The sequence below is a fragment of the Jatropha curcas genome, chromosome 8, assembly GCF_041381405.1.
Source record: "Jatropha curcas cultivar XTBG-Jc1 chromosome 8, XTBG_Jcur_1.0, whole genome shotgun sequence".
NCBI lineage: Eukaryota > Viridiplantae > Streptophyta > Magnoliopsida > Malpighiales > Euphorbiaceae > Jatropha > Jatropha curcas.
The window spans coordinates 23,595,536-23,610,892 of NC_143158.1; the positions used below are offsets into that span (position 1 = coordinate 23,595,536).

General features: G+C 39.1%; 1 non-coding gene across 1 annotated transcript; it reads right to left on the bottom strand.

Moving 5' to 3' along the window:
- Window positions 1-222: 222 nt before the first annotated feature.
- On the bottom strand, window positions 223-330 carry LOC149494374 (small nucleolar RNA R71). Its single transcript, XR_016322362.1, has one exon. It is a non-coding gene; the product is annotated as a small nucleolar RNA R71 (small nucleolar RNA).
- Between the last annotated feature and the right edge of the window lie 15,027 nt (window positions 331-15,357).

Below are 15,357 nucleotides of genomic sequence, written 5' to 3' on the forward strand. Positions count from 1 at the left end.
TAGTGAAGATCCTAATGCCCATATCACAAATTTTCTGGAAATTTGTGATACTTTCAAACAGAATGGTGTTTCTGAAGACGCAATCAAACTAAGACTTTTCCCTTTCACTCTTAGGGATAAAGCGAGAGCCTGGTTACAATCGTGTCCCATTGGGAGTTTCACAACATGGGATGAATTAGCTCAAAAGTTCCTAGCAAAATTCTTCCCATCCTCAAAAACCACAAAGTTGCGCAATGAGATAATGACATTTGCTCATCATGATCAAGAGAGCCTGTATGAAGCTTGGGAAAGATTCAAGGACTTGTTGAGAAAGTGCCCACATCACAGTTTGCCTAAGTGGCTACAGGTACAAACTTTCTATAATGCATTATGTCCTAACATCAAAAATCACTTTAGATGCAGCTGCAGGTGGATCCTTTGAAAAGAAGGGAATTGATGAAGCATATGAGTTAATAGAAGAGATGGCAAGCAACAGCCATTACCAAAACAATTCTGAAAGGAGAAGAACCGCAGGAGTCTATGAGATAGACGCCATTACAGCACTTAATGCCAAGGTGGATAATATGGTAAGAAAATTGGACATGTTAACCACTAATCCTGTGAATTCTATTATGCAAATTTGTGATAGGTGCAATGGACAACATGGAATTGGAGAATGCATTATGGATTCTTTGAATCCACAAACTTTGGAGTAAGTAAACTATATGATGAATCAAGGAAGGAAGAATTACCCTTATTCCAACTCATATGATAGCAGATTAAGGAACCATCCTAATCTATCCTATGGTAATCCTAACAATGCCTTGAACGCACCACCAGGTTTCCTTCCTCCAGAAAAGAAATCCCACGATGACCTCCTCACTGCCCTTTCTAAATCACACATGGATTTCATGAACGAAACTAGAGAGAACCATAAAATCTAGCAGGCTGCGATAAGAAATTTGGAGATTCAGCTAGGACAATTTGCAAACATGATGGCATCTCGACCTCAAGGTACGTTACCTAGCAATACTGAAAAGAATCCAAAAGAACAAGTGCAGGCTATCACCTTGAGAAGTGGCAAACAATTAGAAGAACCACCAAGGAAAGAAAAGGAAGAAAAAGAACGGCCAAAGGTGCCCATCATTGACCTAGAAGAATAAGAAATGGTAAAACCTTATGTTCCACCTGTTCCCTTTCCACAAAGATTAAAGCAAGCACAAGACGACAAGAGCTTCCTCAAGTTTCTGGACATATTTAAAAAGCTTCAAATTAATATTCCTTTTGCTGAAGCTCTTGCTCAAATGGCTAGCTATGCTAAATTCCTAAAAGATATCCTGAGCAAGAAACGAAAAATCGATGATCAAGGAACAGTAATGTTAACTGAGGAGTGCAGTGCAATTATCCAAAACAAATTGCCTCCAAAGTTAAAGGATCCAGGAAGTTTTTCTATCCCTTGCAATATTGGTAATCTTGACTTTGAAAAGGCTTGGCAGATTTAGGTGCTAGCATTAATCTTATGTCCTATAAAGTTTTTAAAATGCTAGGTATGGGAGAGCTCAAACCAACAAGGATGTCTTTACAATTAGCAGATTGATCAATCAAATATCCTAGAGGGATTATAGAAGATGTGCTTGTAAAGGTAGGTACATTCATCTTCCCTGTTGATTTTGTTATTCTTGACATTGATGAAGACAGGGAAGGATCTCTAATCCTTGGAAGACCTTTTCTTGCAACTGCAAGAGCATTGATTGATGTCTATGAAGGTAAGTTAACTCTAAGAGTTGGACAGGAAGAGATTGTCTTTGATGTGCTTAAATCTTGTAAACTTCCTATGGACTATGGAGATTGTTTTCGAATTGATGTTGTTGATGAATGTGTGGAAAACACTTTGCATGTCGAAAATAACATTAATGAATCAAGCATCTTGAATGAAAAGGAAACGGAACCACCTAAGCAAGAACTAAAACAACTTCCACCTCATTTAAAACATGCATTCTTAGGTGAGGACCATTCTTTTCCTGTTATTATTTCTTCTCACTTAACACTTGATCAAGAAGAAAGGTTGTTGCAGGTTCTACGAAGGCATAAGAGAGCACTAGGGTGGTCTATCTCAGATCTACAAGGAATAAGCCCAAGTATATGTATGCATAAAATCTTGATGGAAGAAGACTACAAACCTTCAATCGAGCATCAAAGGCGATTAAATCCGAACATGAAGGAGGTAGTCAAGGCTGAAATCATTAAACTCCTGGATGCCGGTATCATTTATCCAATTTCCGACAGTAGTTGGGTAAGTCCTGTCCAAGTTGTTCCAAAGAAGGGAGGTATGACTGTTATCTCTAATGAAAACAATGAACTAATTCCCACAAGAACAGTCACAGGTTGGCGTGTGTGCATAGATTACAGAAAACTAAATAAGGCAACACGCAAGGACCACTTTCCCCTACCCTTTATTGATCAAATGCTTGAAAGACTTGCAGGTTACCCTTTTTATTGTTTCTTAGATGGCTATTCAGGATACTTTCAGATACCAATAGCTCCTGAAGACCAAGAGAAAACTACTTTCACCTGTCCTTATGGCACTTTTGCCTATAGGAGAATGCCTTTTGGGCTATGCAATGCCCCCGCAACCTTCCAAAGGTGCATGATGTCCATTTTCTCTGATATGGTGGAAAAATTTATTGAAATATTCATGGATGACTTTTCTGTGTTTGGTTCTTCTTTCGATGCATGCCTTCATAATTTATCTTTAGTAATGCAACGATGTGAAGACACTAACCTTGTTTTAAATTGGGAAAAATGTCACTTCATGGTTAGTGAAGGTATTGTCTTAGGGCATAAGATCTCTCAAAAAGGGATTGAAGTCGACAAAGCCAAAATCGAGGTAATTGAAAAACTACCTCCTCCCAACTCAGTAAAAGGAATAAGAAGCTTTCTTGGTCATGCAGGGTTTTATAGGAGATTCATAAAAGACTTCTCAAAAATCACTAAACCTCTTTGCAATTTATTAGTTAAGGATGTTCCTTTTAACTTTGACAAAGAATGTTTAGGTGCTTTCAACAGGTTAAAGAAGGAGTTAATCTCAGCCTCCATTATCACTACACCAGATTGGACTCTGCCCTTTGAGCTCATGTGTGATGCTAGTGATCATGCTGTTGGAGCTGCTCTTGGACAAAGAAAGGACAAGAAGTTGCACGTTATCGATTATGCCAGTCGCACATTGAGTGACGCGCAATTAAATTATGCAACTACTGAAAAAGAATTGTTAGCTATTGTTTTTGCTTTTGACAAATTCAGGGCATATTTAATTGGAGCTAAAACAATAGTCTACACAGATCACTCAGCCATCAAATACTTGCTGGAAAAGAAAGATGCAAAATCGAGACTAATTCGTTGGGTGCTTCTATTGCAAGAATTTGACTTAGAGATTCGCGACAAAAAGGGGACCGAGAACCTCGTAGCCGACCATCTTTCCAGGCTAGAATTGGGGGAAGAAGATATGAGCAAGCTACAAATCAATGAAAGCTTTCCCCATGAGCAACTTCTGCTACTGGCAAATGCTTAAACCCCCTGGTATACTGATATAGTTAACTATCTTGTTTGCAAAATTCCCCCTCCCAATTTTTCTTACCAACAAAAGAAAAAGTTTCTTCATGATATCAAATACTACTATTGGGAGGAGCCCTTCTTGTTCAAGTATTGCAGTGATCAGCTATTCCGGCGATGTATACCGGAAGTTGAAATGGAAAGTGTCCTTAAATTTTGCCATTCAATGGAATGTGGAGGTCACTTTGGAGCAAACAAGACAGCTGCGCGTATATTAGAAAGTGGTTTGTATTGGCCTAATCTATTCAAAGATGCTTTTAACTATGTTCGTCTTTGTGATCGTTGTCAAAGGTTAGGTAACATTTCGAGGAGACATGAGATGCCCTTAAATAGCATCCTTGAAGTCGAAATCTTCGATGTATGGGGTCTGGACTTCATGGGACCTTTTCCACCATCATACTCCAATCAATACATTCTGGTGGCGGTGGATTATGTGTCAAAGTGGGCAGAAGCTGTTGCTCTTCCAAATAATGATGCCAAAAGTGTTATGAACTTTATCAAGAAAAATATTTTACACGGCATGGCACTCCCAGGGTAATAATCACGGACGGAGGTAAGCATTTTTGCAATAGATATTTAGATTCCCTTCTTGCAAAATATGGTGTTATTCATCGTGTAGGTACTCCATATCATCCTCAAACAAGTGGACAAGTAGAGGTCACTAACAGAGAAATCAAAAAGATCCTGGAAACCACTGTTGGGCAATCAAGGAAGGATTGGTCCAAAAAGCTAGAGGATGCTCTATGGGCCTACAGAACTGCATTCAAGACACCCATAGGTATGTCTCCATATCGCATGGTTTACGGTAAGGCTTGTCATCTTCCTGTTGAGTTAGAACATAAAGCGTTTTGGGCCATTCAATTTCTTAACTTCAATGCAAAGGAAGTTGGTCAAAAGCGATTGCTACAACTAAATATGATGGATGAAATGCGCCTCCATGCTTATGAAAGTGCCAAAATATACAAAGATCGCACCAAACAATGGCACGATAAGCATATTATCATGAGGAATCTAAAGGTAGGCCAGCAGGTATTGCTCTATAACTCTAGACTCCGTTTATTCCCTGGTAAGTTGCGCTCTAGATGGTCCGGTCCATTCACAATCAAGGAAATTTTTCCTCATGGGGCAATCGAAATAGTGGATGGTAAGTCAAATCGAAGTTTCAAGGTCAATGCTCAACGTTTGAGAAGTTATCACAATGACAACTTTGAGCCCATCAAGAGTACAATTGGTCTCGTTTGGCCCTAACTAGGTTAAGTGCGTCGAACTTAACGACGTTAAACAAAAGTGCTTGTGGGAGACAACCCATACTATTTTCTTTTTAAAATTATCATTCCATTTACTTCCTTTCTGTTTTATTATTTGCAAAAATTTCCCAAATTTCTCCATAATTGTTCTTTTGTTTTAGTTAGAGCTTTTGTTTTTAGGAACAAGTGAAAGTCCAGAGAAGAGCACGCCCTGGCCGTGCCCCCTTAGCACGCCCGTGCCATAGGGTAAGAATTCAGCACGCCTAGGCACGCGCTACAACACGCCCGTGCGCTTTAGAAGATGGTTTAGCTTGAGAGGCAGAGGAAAGCACGCCCAAGGCGTGCCTATCCGCACGCCCGTGCCTTAGAAAAAGGGAAAACTTAGTGAGAGTCAGGGACAAGCACGCCTAAGGCGTGCCAGATAGCACGCCCGTGCTATCTGCAAGTAATTTTTCAACCTGAGGGACAGAGGAAAGCACGCCCTTGGCGTGCCTAGAAGCACGCCCGTGCAAGGTACGCCCCATTTTTTTTATCTTGCAGGTCAGAAGGAAGCACGCCCTGGCCGTGCCATTGCGCACGGCCGTGCCACGATCAGACATGCGCAATAAATGGCGCCTCTATTTAAAGAGCACGCCTTTAACCGCCTCATTCCCATCTCGCACGCCGTAGCCGTCGCCCCTCCTCTCCCAAAAATTTTCTCTCTTTCTCTCCCTTTTCTCTCAAATCAAACCCTCTCCACACCAAATTTTCATATCATCAACCTCAACCATGCCTCCTAGATGCAAACGCAACAGACCCGCGTCCTCAGTTGCCGCTAGAAAACGGCCAATTGCAAGATCCTCCACGGCTCCTCAACCTCCTTCACCACCTACTTCTCCATATGAGTTCGCCTCATCCGAGCAGCAAGAAAGGTACAATAAATTATCTCTTCGCCCTCTTTTACCTAATAGATTCATGGATGAAGCTGCTTTAGCACAAGTGGGTCTTCGGGATATTATGTTAGAACCCCTCCGGCGTATAGGATGGGGGCAGTTTCTTGAAATGAAAGATCTAGTATATGCACCATTAACATTAGAATTTTTAAGTTCATACTCCTCTTTCATTAGATTTTTGCCTACCTCTCCCCCGAGCAAAATTCGATTTAGGCTTTTTAGTCAAGATTTTGAACTATCTATGAATGAGGTTAGCCATATTTTCGGATTCCCCACAGAAAATAGTCAAATACAAATATCTAGTGATTTTAACGCACGCAATACATGGCTAAAATTTATAGGTGAAGTCAATTATAATCCTAGGTATTCAAAGGCATCCAAATTAAAAAAACCTTCCTTGCGATACATTCACAAATTTTTGTCTAATACTATATTTGGAAGGAGTGAGAGTGACGGGGTCTTGAGTTTGAATGAATTGTCCTTTTGTGGGCTATTGAAAATGGAGTTTTGTTGAATGTTGGATATTGGCTCTGCCAAAGGTGGGCGAGGGTAGCTAGAGCAGACAAAGGAGTTATCATGATGGGCTGTTTTGTGACCCGCATTGCTATGTTTTTACGAATATGGAACCCGACTAGACCAATCTATGATAGTGTAGGAGGAGGGCGTGGTACCAGATTGGATTTGGATGTCATGATCCATATGAAATTGATCGAAAAAGTCGGAGATGCGTATCAAATAGTAGTTGCTGGAGAGGATAGTTCTGATGGCGAAGAGGCTGAGGCTGCAGGTGGTGCTGACATGGAGGAGGATAACCCTCCCCCTTTTACTTCTTCTTTTGGTGCAGGTACATCCGGTGCTGGTCCATCCTTTCAAGGTACGTCAAACATGTCCAACGATGAAGTCTTTGCAAGGATGATGTCTCGAATGGACATATTTGACACGTGCCTTAACGGGATGGAGACGATGATCGCAGACCGTTTCCAGTCCATCGAAATTATGAACGGAAGCCTTGATTCTAGGATGGATACAATGCAAGGCCAGCTCCAGACCATTCTCCAGCTTCTACAGCCACCCCCACCACCAGAGGATTGACAGATTTCTCACTTATCACTTATTTTCTATTTTTAATTTGGTTCTAATACATTGACCTGGTTGTTTTTCATTTTTTTTTGGTTTGTTGTTATTTGAACTAATTATAACTTTTAGTAGTTTTTTATTTCTTAATGTTTAGTTTGCTCTTTTAGCTATGACATGTTCCAGCACCCGTTCTATTGTATTTTACAATACAATGTTGGTAAAGTCTCTTCTGCTCTCTTACTGCTTTTCTTCTAGTAATGCAATAAGTTTGGGGAATTTATTTTGTACACATTGGGGACAATGTGATTGATTGAATTGGGGGAAGGAAATTTTAGCTAAAAATTTTTTGTTTTTGCTTAACATGGTTGGACTGATTACAAGCAAGCTTGAAGGTTCTCATGATCTAGTAATAAGTGTTGAATTTAGTTGATTCTCAATTCTAGTATACTTAAGCTCTGAATTTGGAATTTTTACTTAAACATGTTCATCGGTTTAAACTATTTGTTTCTAAGATTTTAAGCACTGATTTTTATGAAATTTATGATATATAGGTGTGTTTTAATCTAAAGTTATTTAGACCTTGGCATTCCTAGAACAAATTAGAACTCCCTTTGAGGCGAAAAATTTTAAATTTTACATCTTGAAAGAGATGATTTAGGCATTCTTTGTTGAAACCCATATTTAGCCTAGACCACCTAAGTTAAAAATATGACCTTTGCAACCAACTTTGAAGCCTATAAAATTTTCTTGTTCACCCTCAATAAACCGAAACCTTAAACCACTTCCCAATTCCTACCCTAAGTACAAAAGATTGTATGATTGAAAGATTCGACTTTTAATTAGAATATAACAACAAAGAGGGAGAACTTTTAAAATGATACTAGCAAGTTTACAAGAAAAATAAAAAAGAGACACATAAAAAGCAATCAAAAGGATTCAAGTTGAATTGGAAAAAAAAAAAGAAAAAAGAAAAAAGAAAAAAAGAAAAAAAAGCAAGGAAGAAAAGTACCAAAGTATTATGGAAAGACCTTGCCAAAATGTCTCTAGCTAGTAAAGAAAGTTCAAAACAGACACTCCCTGGAACCAGTAAAATTTTTGATTAAAATAGAATTCTAGATATTATACATTCTTTTGTACTCTTGTTCTACTTTTATCCTTTTTCTTTGTTTAAGCAGAAATTTACACAACGGAAGCCCCATTACAACCCAAAATAAAGACCTTTTGATCTTTTAATCGTATGCATTTAAATTATGGAGAAGGGATGACTAATTCTGCATATGGGAATGCCACATTTGCACTATCAATTGTCTTATTTTTAAAGGTTGAAAATTCTTTAGATGATTCATGTCCTATTTATCATAAACTGAATGAGTATTAGTGTTGAAAATCTCTTTAAACTTATATTTTATTCAATGAACGTGCTTTATTCAAAAATTGAAATCAAGCTTAAATATGAGTAGCATGGAGAACAATTGATTTATTCACTTGTTTACTAATCATGATATCTTGAAAGTTTGTAATTAAGATCATCTCCAACCATGGTAAGCCAGTGTTGTCAAATTACTTTTCTCTTTAAATTTAGTTTTGTTGCTTGAGGACAAGCAATGGTTTAAGTTTGGGGAATTTTGATAGGTATTAATTTTATAGTATTTTTTAATATAGTTTTTATTAGAATTTTAGTAAGTTTTATCACTTTGCTTTGATTTTAAATTCATTTTTTAGTATAATTTTGTTCAAAGCTTCCTTGATTCTTAACCCGCTTGATCTAAGAGAAAATTGTAGGAATTTGGCACAGAAAAGAACATTACAAGGCAAGATACTCAGCCTCCAGCACACCCAAGCTGTGCTAGAAAGCACAACCGTGCTAAAAGCTAAGGAAATCAAGGGAGAGTCAGGAGTAAGCACGATCTGGGTTGTGCCAAAAAGCACGGCCGTGTCTAAAGGGGATTAAGGCGTGTCAAGTCTAGCACGCCCATGACAATTCCAGATGGGAAGGACAGAAGCAAGCACGCCCAGCCTGTGCTAAGTGGCGCGCCAGTGCCTCAAAGATTCATCAGGGTGTGCTTGTCTAGCACACCCCGTGCTTCACCAGCCAAACTTCCAGACCTCAGCACGCCCCAGCCGTGCATAATGGCACGCTCATGCTTCGTAGGCATAACTAGCGTGAACTAAAGACGCAAATCAATCTTTTCCTCACATGGGCCCACCTCGGAGAGTTTCCTAAACGTACTAAACAAGACCTAGACCTATTTTGGAAGAGAAAGGAGTCCCAATTAAGAAGAAATCCAAGGCCTAAACAGTCATGATCTCCTATAGAAGATTTTGCACTAAATAAGGATTCTATTTCCTAAACGGAGTCAGATTCGCCTTCAGGAGCTCTATATAAAGAGAGGAACTCCTCATTGTTGGGATCTCATTTTTTTTGCTATTTCTGCATAATTCTCTCTCTCTTCAAAGACTTCAAGCATCCAAGATTTGTGCCAAGACTCAAGGAAGCCATCCACATAGCTGTGATCCAGTCTTTATTTCTAAACTCTTCATCTTGTTTTTCTTTTCATTATTATCATTAAATATGATGATTGATTTAAGTATGACTGAGTTTTGTTTAATTATTATGTCCAGCTAAACTCTTATACTAGGGATTTGATGTAACTTAATTCGATTCCAATTTTTAATATTAGATTTGTTTTTCATTGTTCTTGTTATAATTTATTATTGTGTGTAAAGCTTCCAGGAAGAATTTTCCCTTGGATTGAATTATTTCAATAATCACTATCGGGAGAAGTGTTTTTGATATGAAAAAGATAATAAATTACTTGAGAATAATAACTTGACGCGGAAGCTATATGGTTTGACTCAAGGGGGTTTTCATAAATTAATAAACTTAGGTTATGAATTCACAAAACAACCACAACACTTAAAGATCTAATCTATGTTTGATTTCACGAGTGGAATATAGGTAATTAGACTAGATTAGAATAGCTAGCAATACATCGGGAGAGCTTGTTAGTAACTCTAGGGTTGTTTCTCCTACTTGAACAATTAAAATTGATTAATAAACTAATAAAATAAGTTGGATAGAATTAAGTGAAATCAAATTCCCTAGTAGTTTAAATCCCTGATTTCTTTTTACCAAATTTTTGTGCTTGATCTCTTCCTGTGTTTACTTCCAAATTTATTTTCCCTACAACAATTCTTTCTTATTATCGTTTAAATAATAATAGGTTAATATAATTTTGGTACTTGATAAACAATCCCTGTGGATACGATACTCTCTTACTATATACTACTTGTTGCGATTTCGTACACTTGCGAAAATCACTGTCATCTAACATAGCCACGTGACGCAGCTATGACCTAGTCAGACTCTTAAAATCAGTTTTATCTAAATCCTTGGATTGAAGGACTTTTGGATAGCATTAACCCATTCATCCCATATCGTCGTATCATCATTGGATCAGGCGGGGGCATAAAAACACGCGTCAACAGTTTGCCCCCCCCACTTTATCATTAATTGCATAAACAATTAATGTTAAAGTGGCCTACTGACACGCCTTCAATCTTGGGTTGAATGAAGGTCTCGATCATCTCCAAAGCTCGATCTGATTGGCTTTGAAGTCACCTCCGAAGCGCGGTCTAATTGGCCTGAAGGATTTTGGTTGGCTTGATCATCTGGTCACGTCCAAAGCTCAGTTTGATCGGCTTTGTTGGCTCCAGTCGGATTGGTAACAATCTTTCCAAATCTTGGTCTGATTGGTTTTGAAGATACCTTCGAGGCTCGGTCTGATTGGCTCGAAGGATTTGATTGCCTTGACTAACTTTGTAATCTACCATCATTAACCAGGAAAAGAATCCAAACAGCTTCGTAATACACTATCACTGCTCGGTGGGACCTATCGGCTTCGAGAAACCATCACCGGTCGGTCATTGAGATTGTCCTGATCAGTTTCGCAATACACCATCACTAATCAGGAAAAGGGTTGACTCGAACAGCTTCGCAATACGCCATCACTGATCGAGAAAATGATCCAAACAGCTTCGTAATACACCATCACTGCTTAGTGGGACCAAACAGCTTCATGAAATCATCACCAGTTGACCTGAAAATATTTTCAAAAGGAAAGAGCAATTTCTGTGTACAAACAGATCTTGCCTTTGTTAGATGTTGGAGCATCACATGCCCCCATGCATTAATAATCATAAACTTCAAAATTTGGAATTTCGCATTAGGGCAAAGAGCAATTTCTGTATACAAACAGATCTCACTTTGTGGGTCCACAGAGCGATTTCTGTATACAAACAGATCTCACTTGACGGGACCAAAGAGCAATTTCTGTATACAAACAGATTTCGCTTGGTGTAATTTCTATATACAAACAGATTTCGCTTGGTGCAATTTCTGTATACAAGCAGATTTCGCTTGGTGCAGTTTCTGTATACAAGCAGATTTCGCTTGGTTTGCTTGGTGCAATTTCTGTATACAAACAGATTTTGCTTGGTGCAATTTCTGTATACATACAGATCTTGCTTGGTGCAATTTTCTGTATACATACAGATTTTGCTTGGTGCAATTTCTGTATACATACAGATCTTGCTTTGTCCCAAGCTCAGTTTAATCGGCTTTAGAGGATTTGAAAAGAGTAATTTCTATGCACAAATAGATCTTGCCTTTGTTAAGTGTTGGATCGTCAACGGCTTCGAGAAATCATAGCTGGTAGACCCAAAAACATTTTCAAAAGGAAAAGAGCAATTTCTGTGTACAAACAGATCTTGCCTTTGTTAAATGTCGGAGCATCACATGCCCCCATGCATTAATAGTCATAAATTTTGAAATTTGAAATTTTGCATCAGGGCAAGAGATTTTATTTTTGCCCCCAGTCCGGAATCCATCCCGGGACCAAGAATATTATCTTTTAAGCAAACCTTGAAAATTTTATTTTTTCATCCGTTGCAACTTTGAATTTAACAAAAGTCTTTTAAATTTTAGCAAAAATTGCTAAGTTTTTCTAGTCCCAAATTTTCAGGTATACCCTTCCTGATGCGGTGTTCGAAAGAAAAACTTACCTGAGGGTATCTGATGATTTTGCCCCCTGTGTGGCGAGTAGATGGAATTGTTGAAGTATACGAGCAGCACACCGACTCCAAATTGATGATTTTTTTGAACTTTGCTTTATTCCTGTATAAAGAGAACAAAGCCACAGAGACAAAAAGGAGGCATTCCACTCACTTGCAAGAGTGGTCCACCTTGTTAATGCGGGCATAGATGCCCATCCACATTATTCCAGAATTAACAAAAGACAGTAATCCGAAAGCTAAGCGAGATCACATAAACAAACAGGATTTACACTTTTGAAAAAAAAGAAATGGGGTGACCATTCTATCGCCTGCAACATTCAGAAAGAGATAAAATATACAACTTCTTCATGTATGCATGAACCTATTTAAGTGCTGAGGATTTTATTCATGTTTTTTCTTTATTGATCCGTCCAAGGAAACCACCGAGAAAATAGCACTTGACCTCCTGATCGCCGTCTAAAAGAATCCAATCACTTAGGCAGGACCAACAGCCAAACATCTTCAGAACAAATGAGCAAATGCTGACCATATAGGCAGAGACGAAGGTCTTGTAATCAACGATCATGCCCCAGAAACAAAAAGGGAAGAGAAATCTGAAAAACAAGCTCTTTGTTGCTCTTACTTCTTTCAACATCATACAGAAGTAAAGAGAAATTATTCTAATACAATAGTTGTTTATTCTAACTACTCATTCGCCTATTCTCCTTCTAGTCAAGTTGATGGCATTGAGCAACCATTCGCAAGTCTGTCACAAATGCATGGCATAGATTTCACATTTAAACTAAGCACCATGCGTTAATCTCAAAATTTCTTCTCTCTTTTTTTTTTTTTTTTTTAACTCTAACTTTTGCCTAGGCCGCCCTTTACGGGTTTTCAACCTAGCGAGCGCATTTCTTGCCTAGGTCGCCCTTTCGGGTTTTCAACCTAGCCCCTTTTTTTTCTTTTTCTTTTTTTTCTTCTTCTTCTTTTTTTATAATCAAAATCATCATCTTAGACATAGAACCTTTTCATCTGATCTTGATTAACAATCCGATTAAAAGGCTTTCCTTCTGAAGTGACCAATTCAGTGGCACCCTTGTCCAACGGTTTCTGGATTTTGAATGGTCCATGCCAGTTGGGTCTGAATTTCCCTCCAGGATGACGTCTGTTTGGAAGTGGAAACCATTGTCTGTAACTATGTGATGAGGAGCACCATAGCGACAGAAAATGTTCCGCTCGATAAATCTAGTCACCTGTTTGGCAGTCAATGAATAAAACGGACCCTTTTTGTTTTTTTTGGAAAACTCACTTTCGGCTTTTTTTTTTCTTTTTTTTTTGTTTTTTGTCCATAACATCCCATTCTTACAGCACTGTCGATCAGAACATTTATATGTGGAAGAGGGAAGTCATCTTTGGGCGAGGCTTTTTTTAAATTTCTGTAATCGATACAGACCCCTAGCCCTCCCATCCTTTTTTAAGCACAGGGACTATGTTTGCTAGCCACTCAGGGTAATGCCTACCTTTAAGAAACCTGCATCTAGCTACTTTTGAACCTCAGTCTTGATCTTGTCTTGCCACTCTGGTCCGACCCGTCTTCTTTTTCGCTTTACTGGCCGGATATTTGGATTGGTAGGGATGACATGCTCTGCAATTGACTTATTGATCCCCGGCATATCAGCATAACTGCAGACGAAGACTTCTGAATTCCACTTACGACATTCATGGAGATCGTTTCTAAACTCAAGCTTAAAGTCTGATCCGATTTCGATTATTTTGGGATTTTCGACGGTGCTTAAGTTAAATGCAAAATGATGCAATGCACTTATGTCAAATATGCGAGTGGTATAATCAATGCCATGAACATAACAATCAGGAGAAATAAGAAAATAAGTAATCAAAATTCATTCCCATTGATTGAAATAGTAAATGAAATCCATTCAGATTGTTCTTAAAATAACATTCAGAAAAACAAAATGCAGGATTAAAAGTTTGTTCAATTCACTCGTCACAGCTGACTTCAATGATTTTCGAGCGTCTGGTTACTATGCTCAGGAGGCTTAGTGATCTTCCCACTGTCTATCAAGTCTTGAATATCATGTTTAAGCCTGAAGCAACTATCAGTAGAATGACCTTTACACTGATGGTATTCACAGTCTTGATAAACAAACTTGCCCTGAATAGGCTTAGATGGATTAATTGGTAATTTTGACAATACGTCATTCCTGATACAAGATCTCATAACTGTGCTTAAAGGCCTACCCAAATCAGTGAATTCCCTTCTGGTTCTTTCATATACAGCTCCATCTATATTGCTACTCCCTGACTGGTTCGTAGCAGCATTTCCAGCACTTCTATTCTGACCACTGTGGGAAGACCGGTAATTACCAAACCCCCGATTTTTCTTTTCCTCTTCTTTGTACAACTCTTCAATGTTCAACCCAGCCCTTTGCACTAGAGAGAAGTCGGTGAGAGGTTGAGCCAACATCCTCTCCTTAACGTACGGTAACAAGCTTCGGCTGAAAATCCGGATCAGCTCTTGGTCCTTTGGCCTTGTCTGGACCATGAACAGTTTTGTCCTCCATCTCCTATAATAATCAGAGAAGCTTTCATCCTTCTCTTGCCTTAAGCTCTCCAAATCTCGAAGGCCGAACTCATCACTCTCATCTGTTTTGAAGTGCTTGAGGAAAGCGGTCTGAAGTTTGACCCAGTTTCTTTGTACTTCCATCTCCAAAATGTCATACCATCTTCGGTAGCTCTTGTGCAGTGTCTGAGGGAATGCCCGCAACACATCCTCTTCATTATACCAGTTCATTTGAGCAACACGAATGAACTCGGACAAGTGGGATCTCGGGTCATTGTCTCCTTCAAAGAAGGTGTGCTTGAAGGTCTTGAAGGAAGTAGAATTTGTGGGACTCAGAACATATTCCGTCACATGGAAATTGGTAACAGGGTCTTTCTCTTTTGCAACAGTCATTTTCTCGAACTTATCTTTCAGTTCTGCAAACTGCTTACTTAGGTCGTTCTCAATTGGAGCAGCAGTACCAGTAGATGCTTAATGACCCGAGGTGGGTTCTAGAGTCTCTCTTTCCTCGACTACAGGCGGATTGCTTGAAGCAGGAGGAATCTGATTCTGTGCTCTCTCTTGAGCAAGAACCACAGTTATTATCTCAATGATAGCCCTTAACTGGGCTGGAGAAAAACCAGTGTCATTCACAGTACCGTCAGCCATCTCAACCAGATCTGAATCAGCAACCGTAACAGGCGAGCTTGGACTAACCACAGGACTAACCGGAGCAGGCTCGGGGATTGGGGATACTCTGACCAAGCGTTGACCAGGACCTCGGTGCCAAGCTCTCGAAGTGATTTCCCGGGACGGATCAATTTTGACTGAAAAAGGACCTGAGTTAAAGGGGTTCTGCATGTATGCATGGAAAATAAAAGCACATAGGATAAGGGAT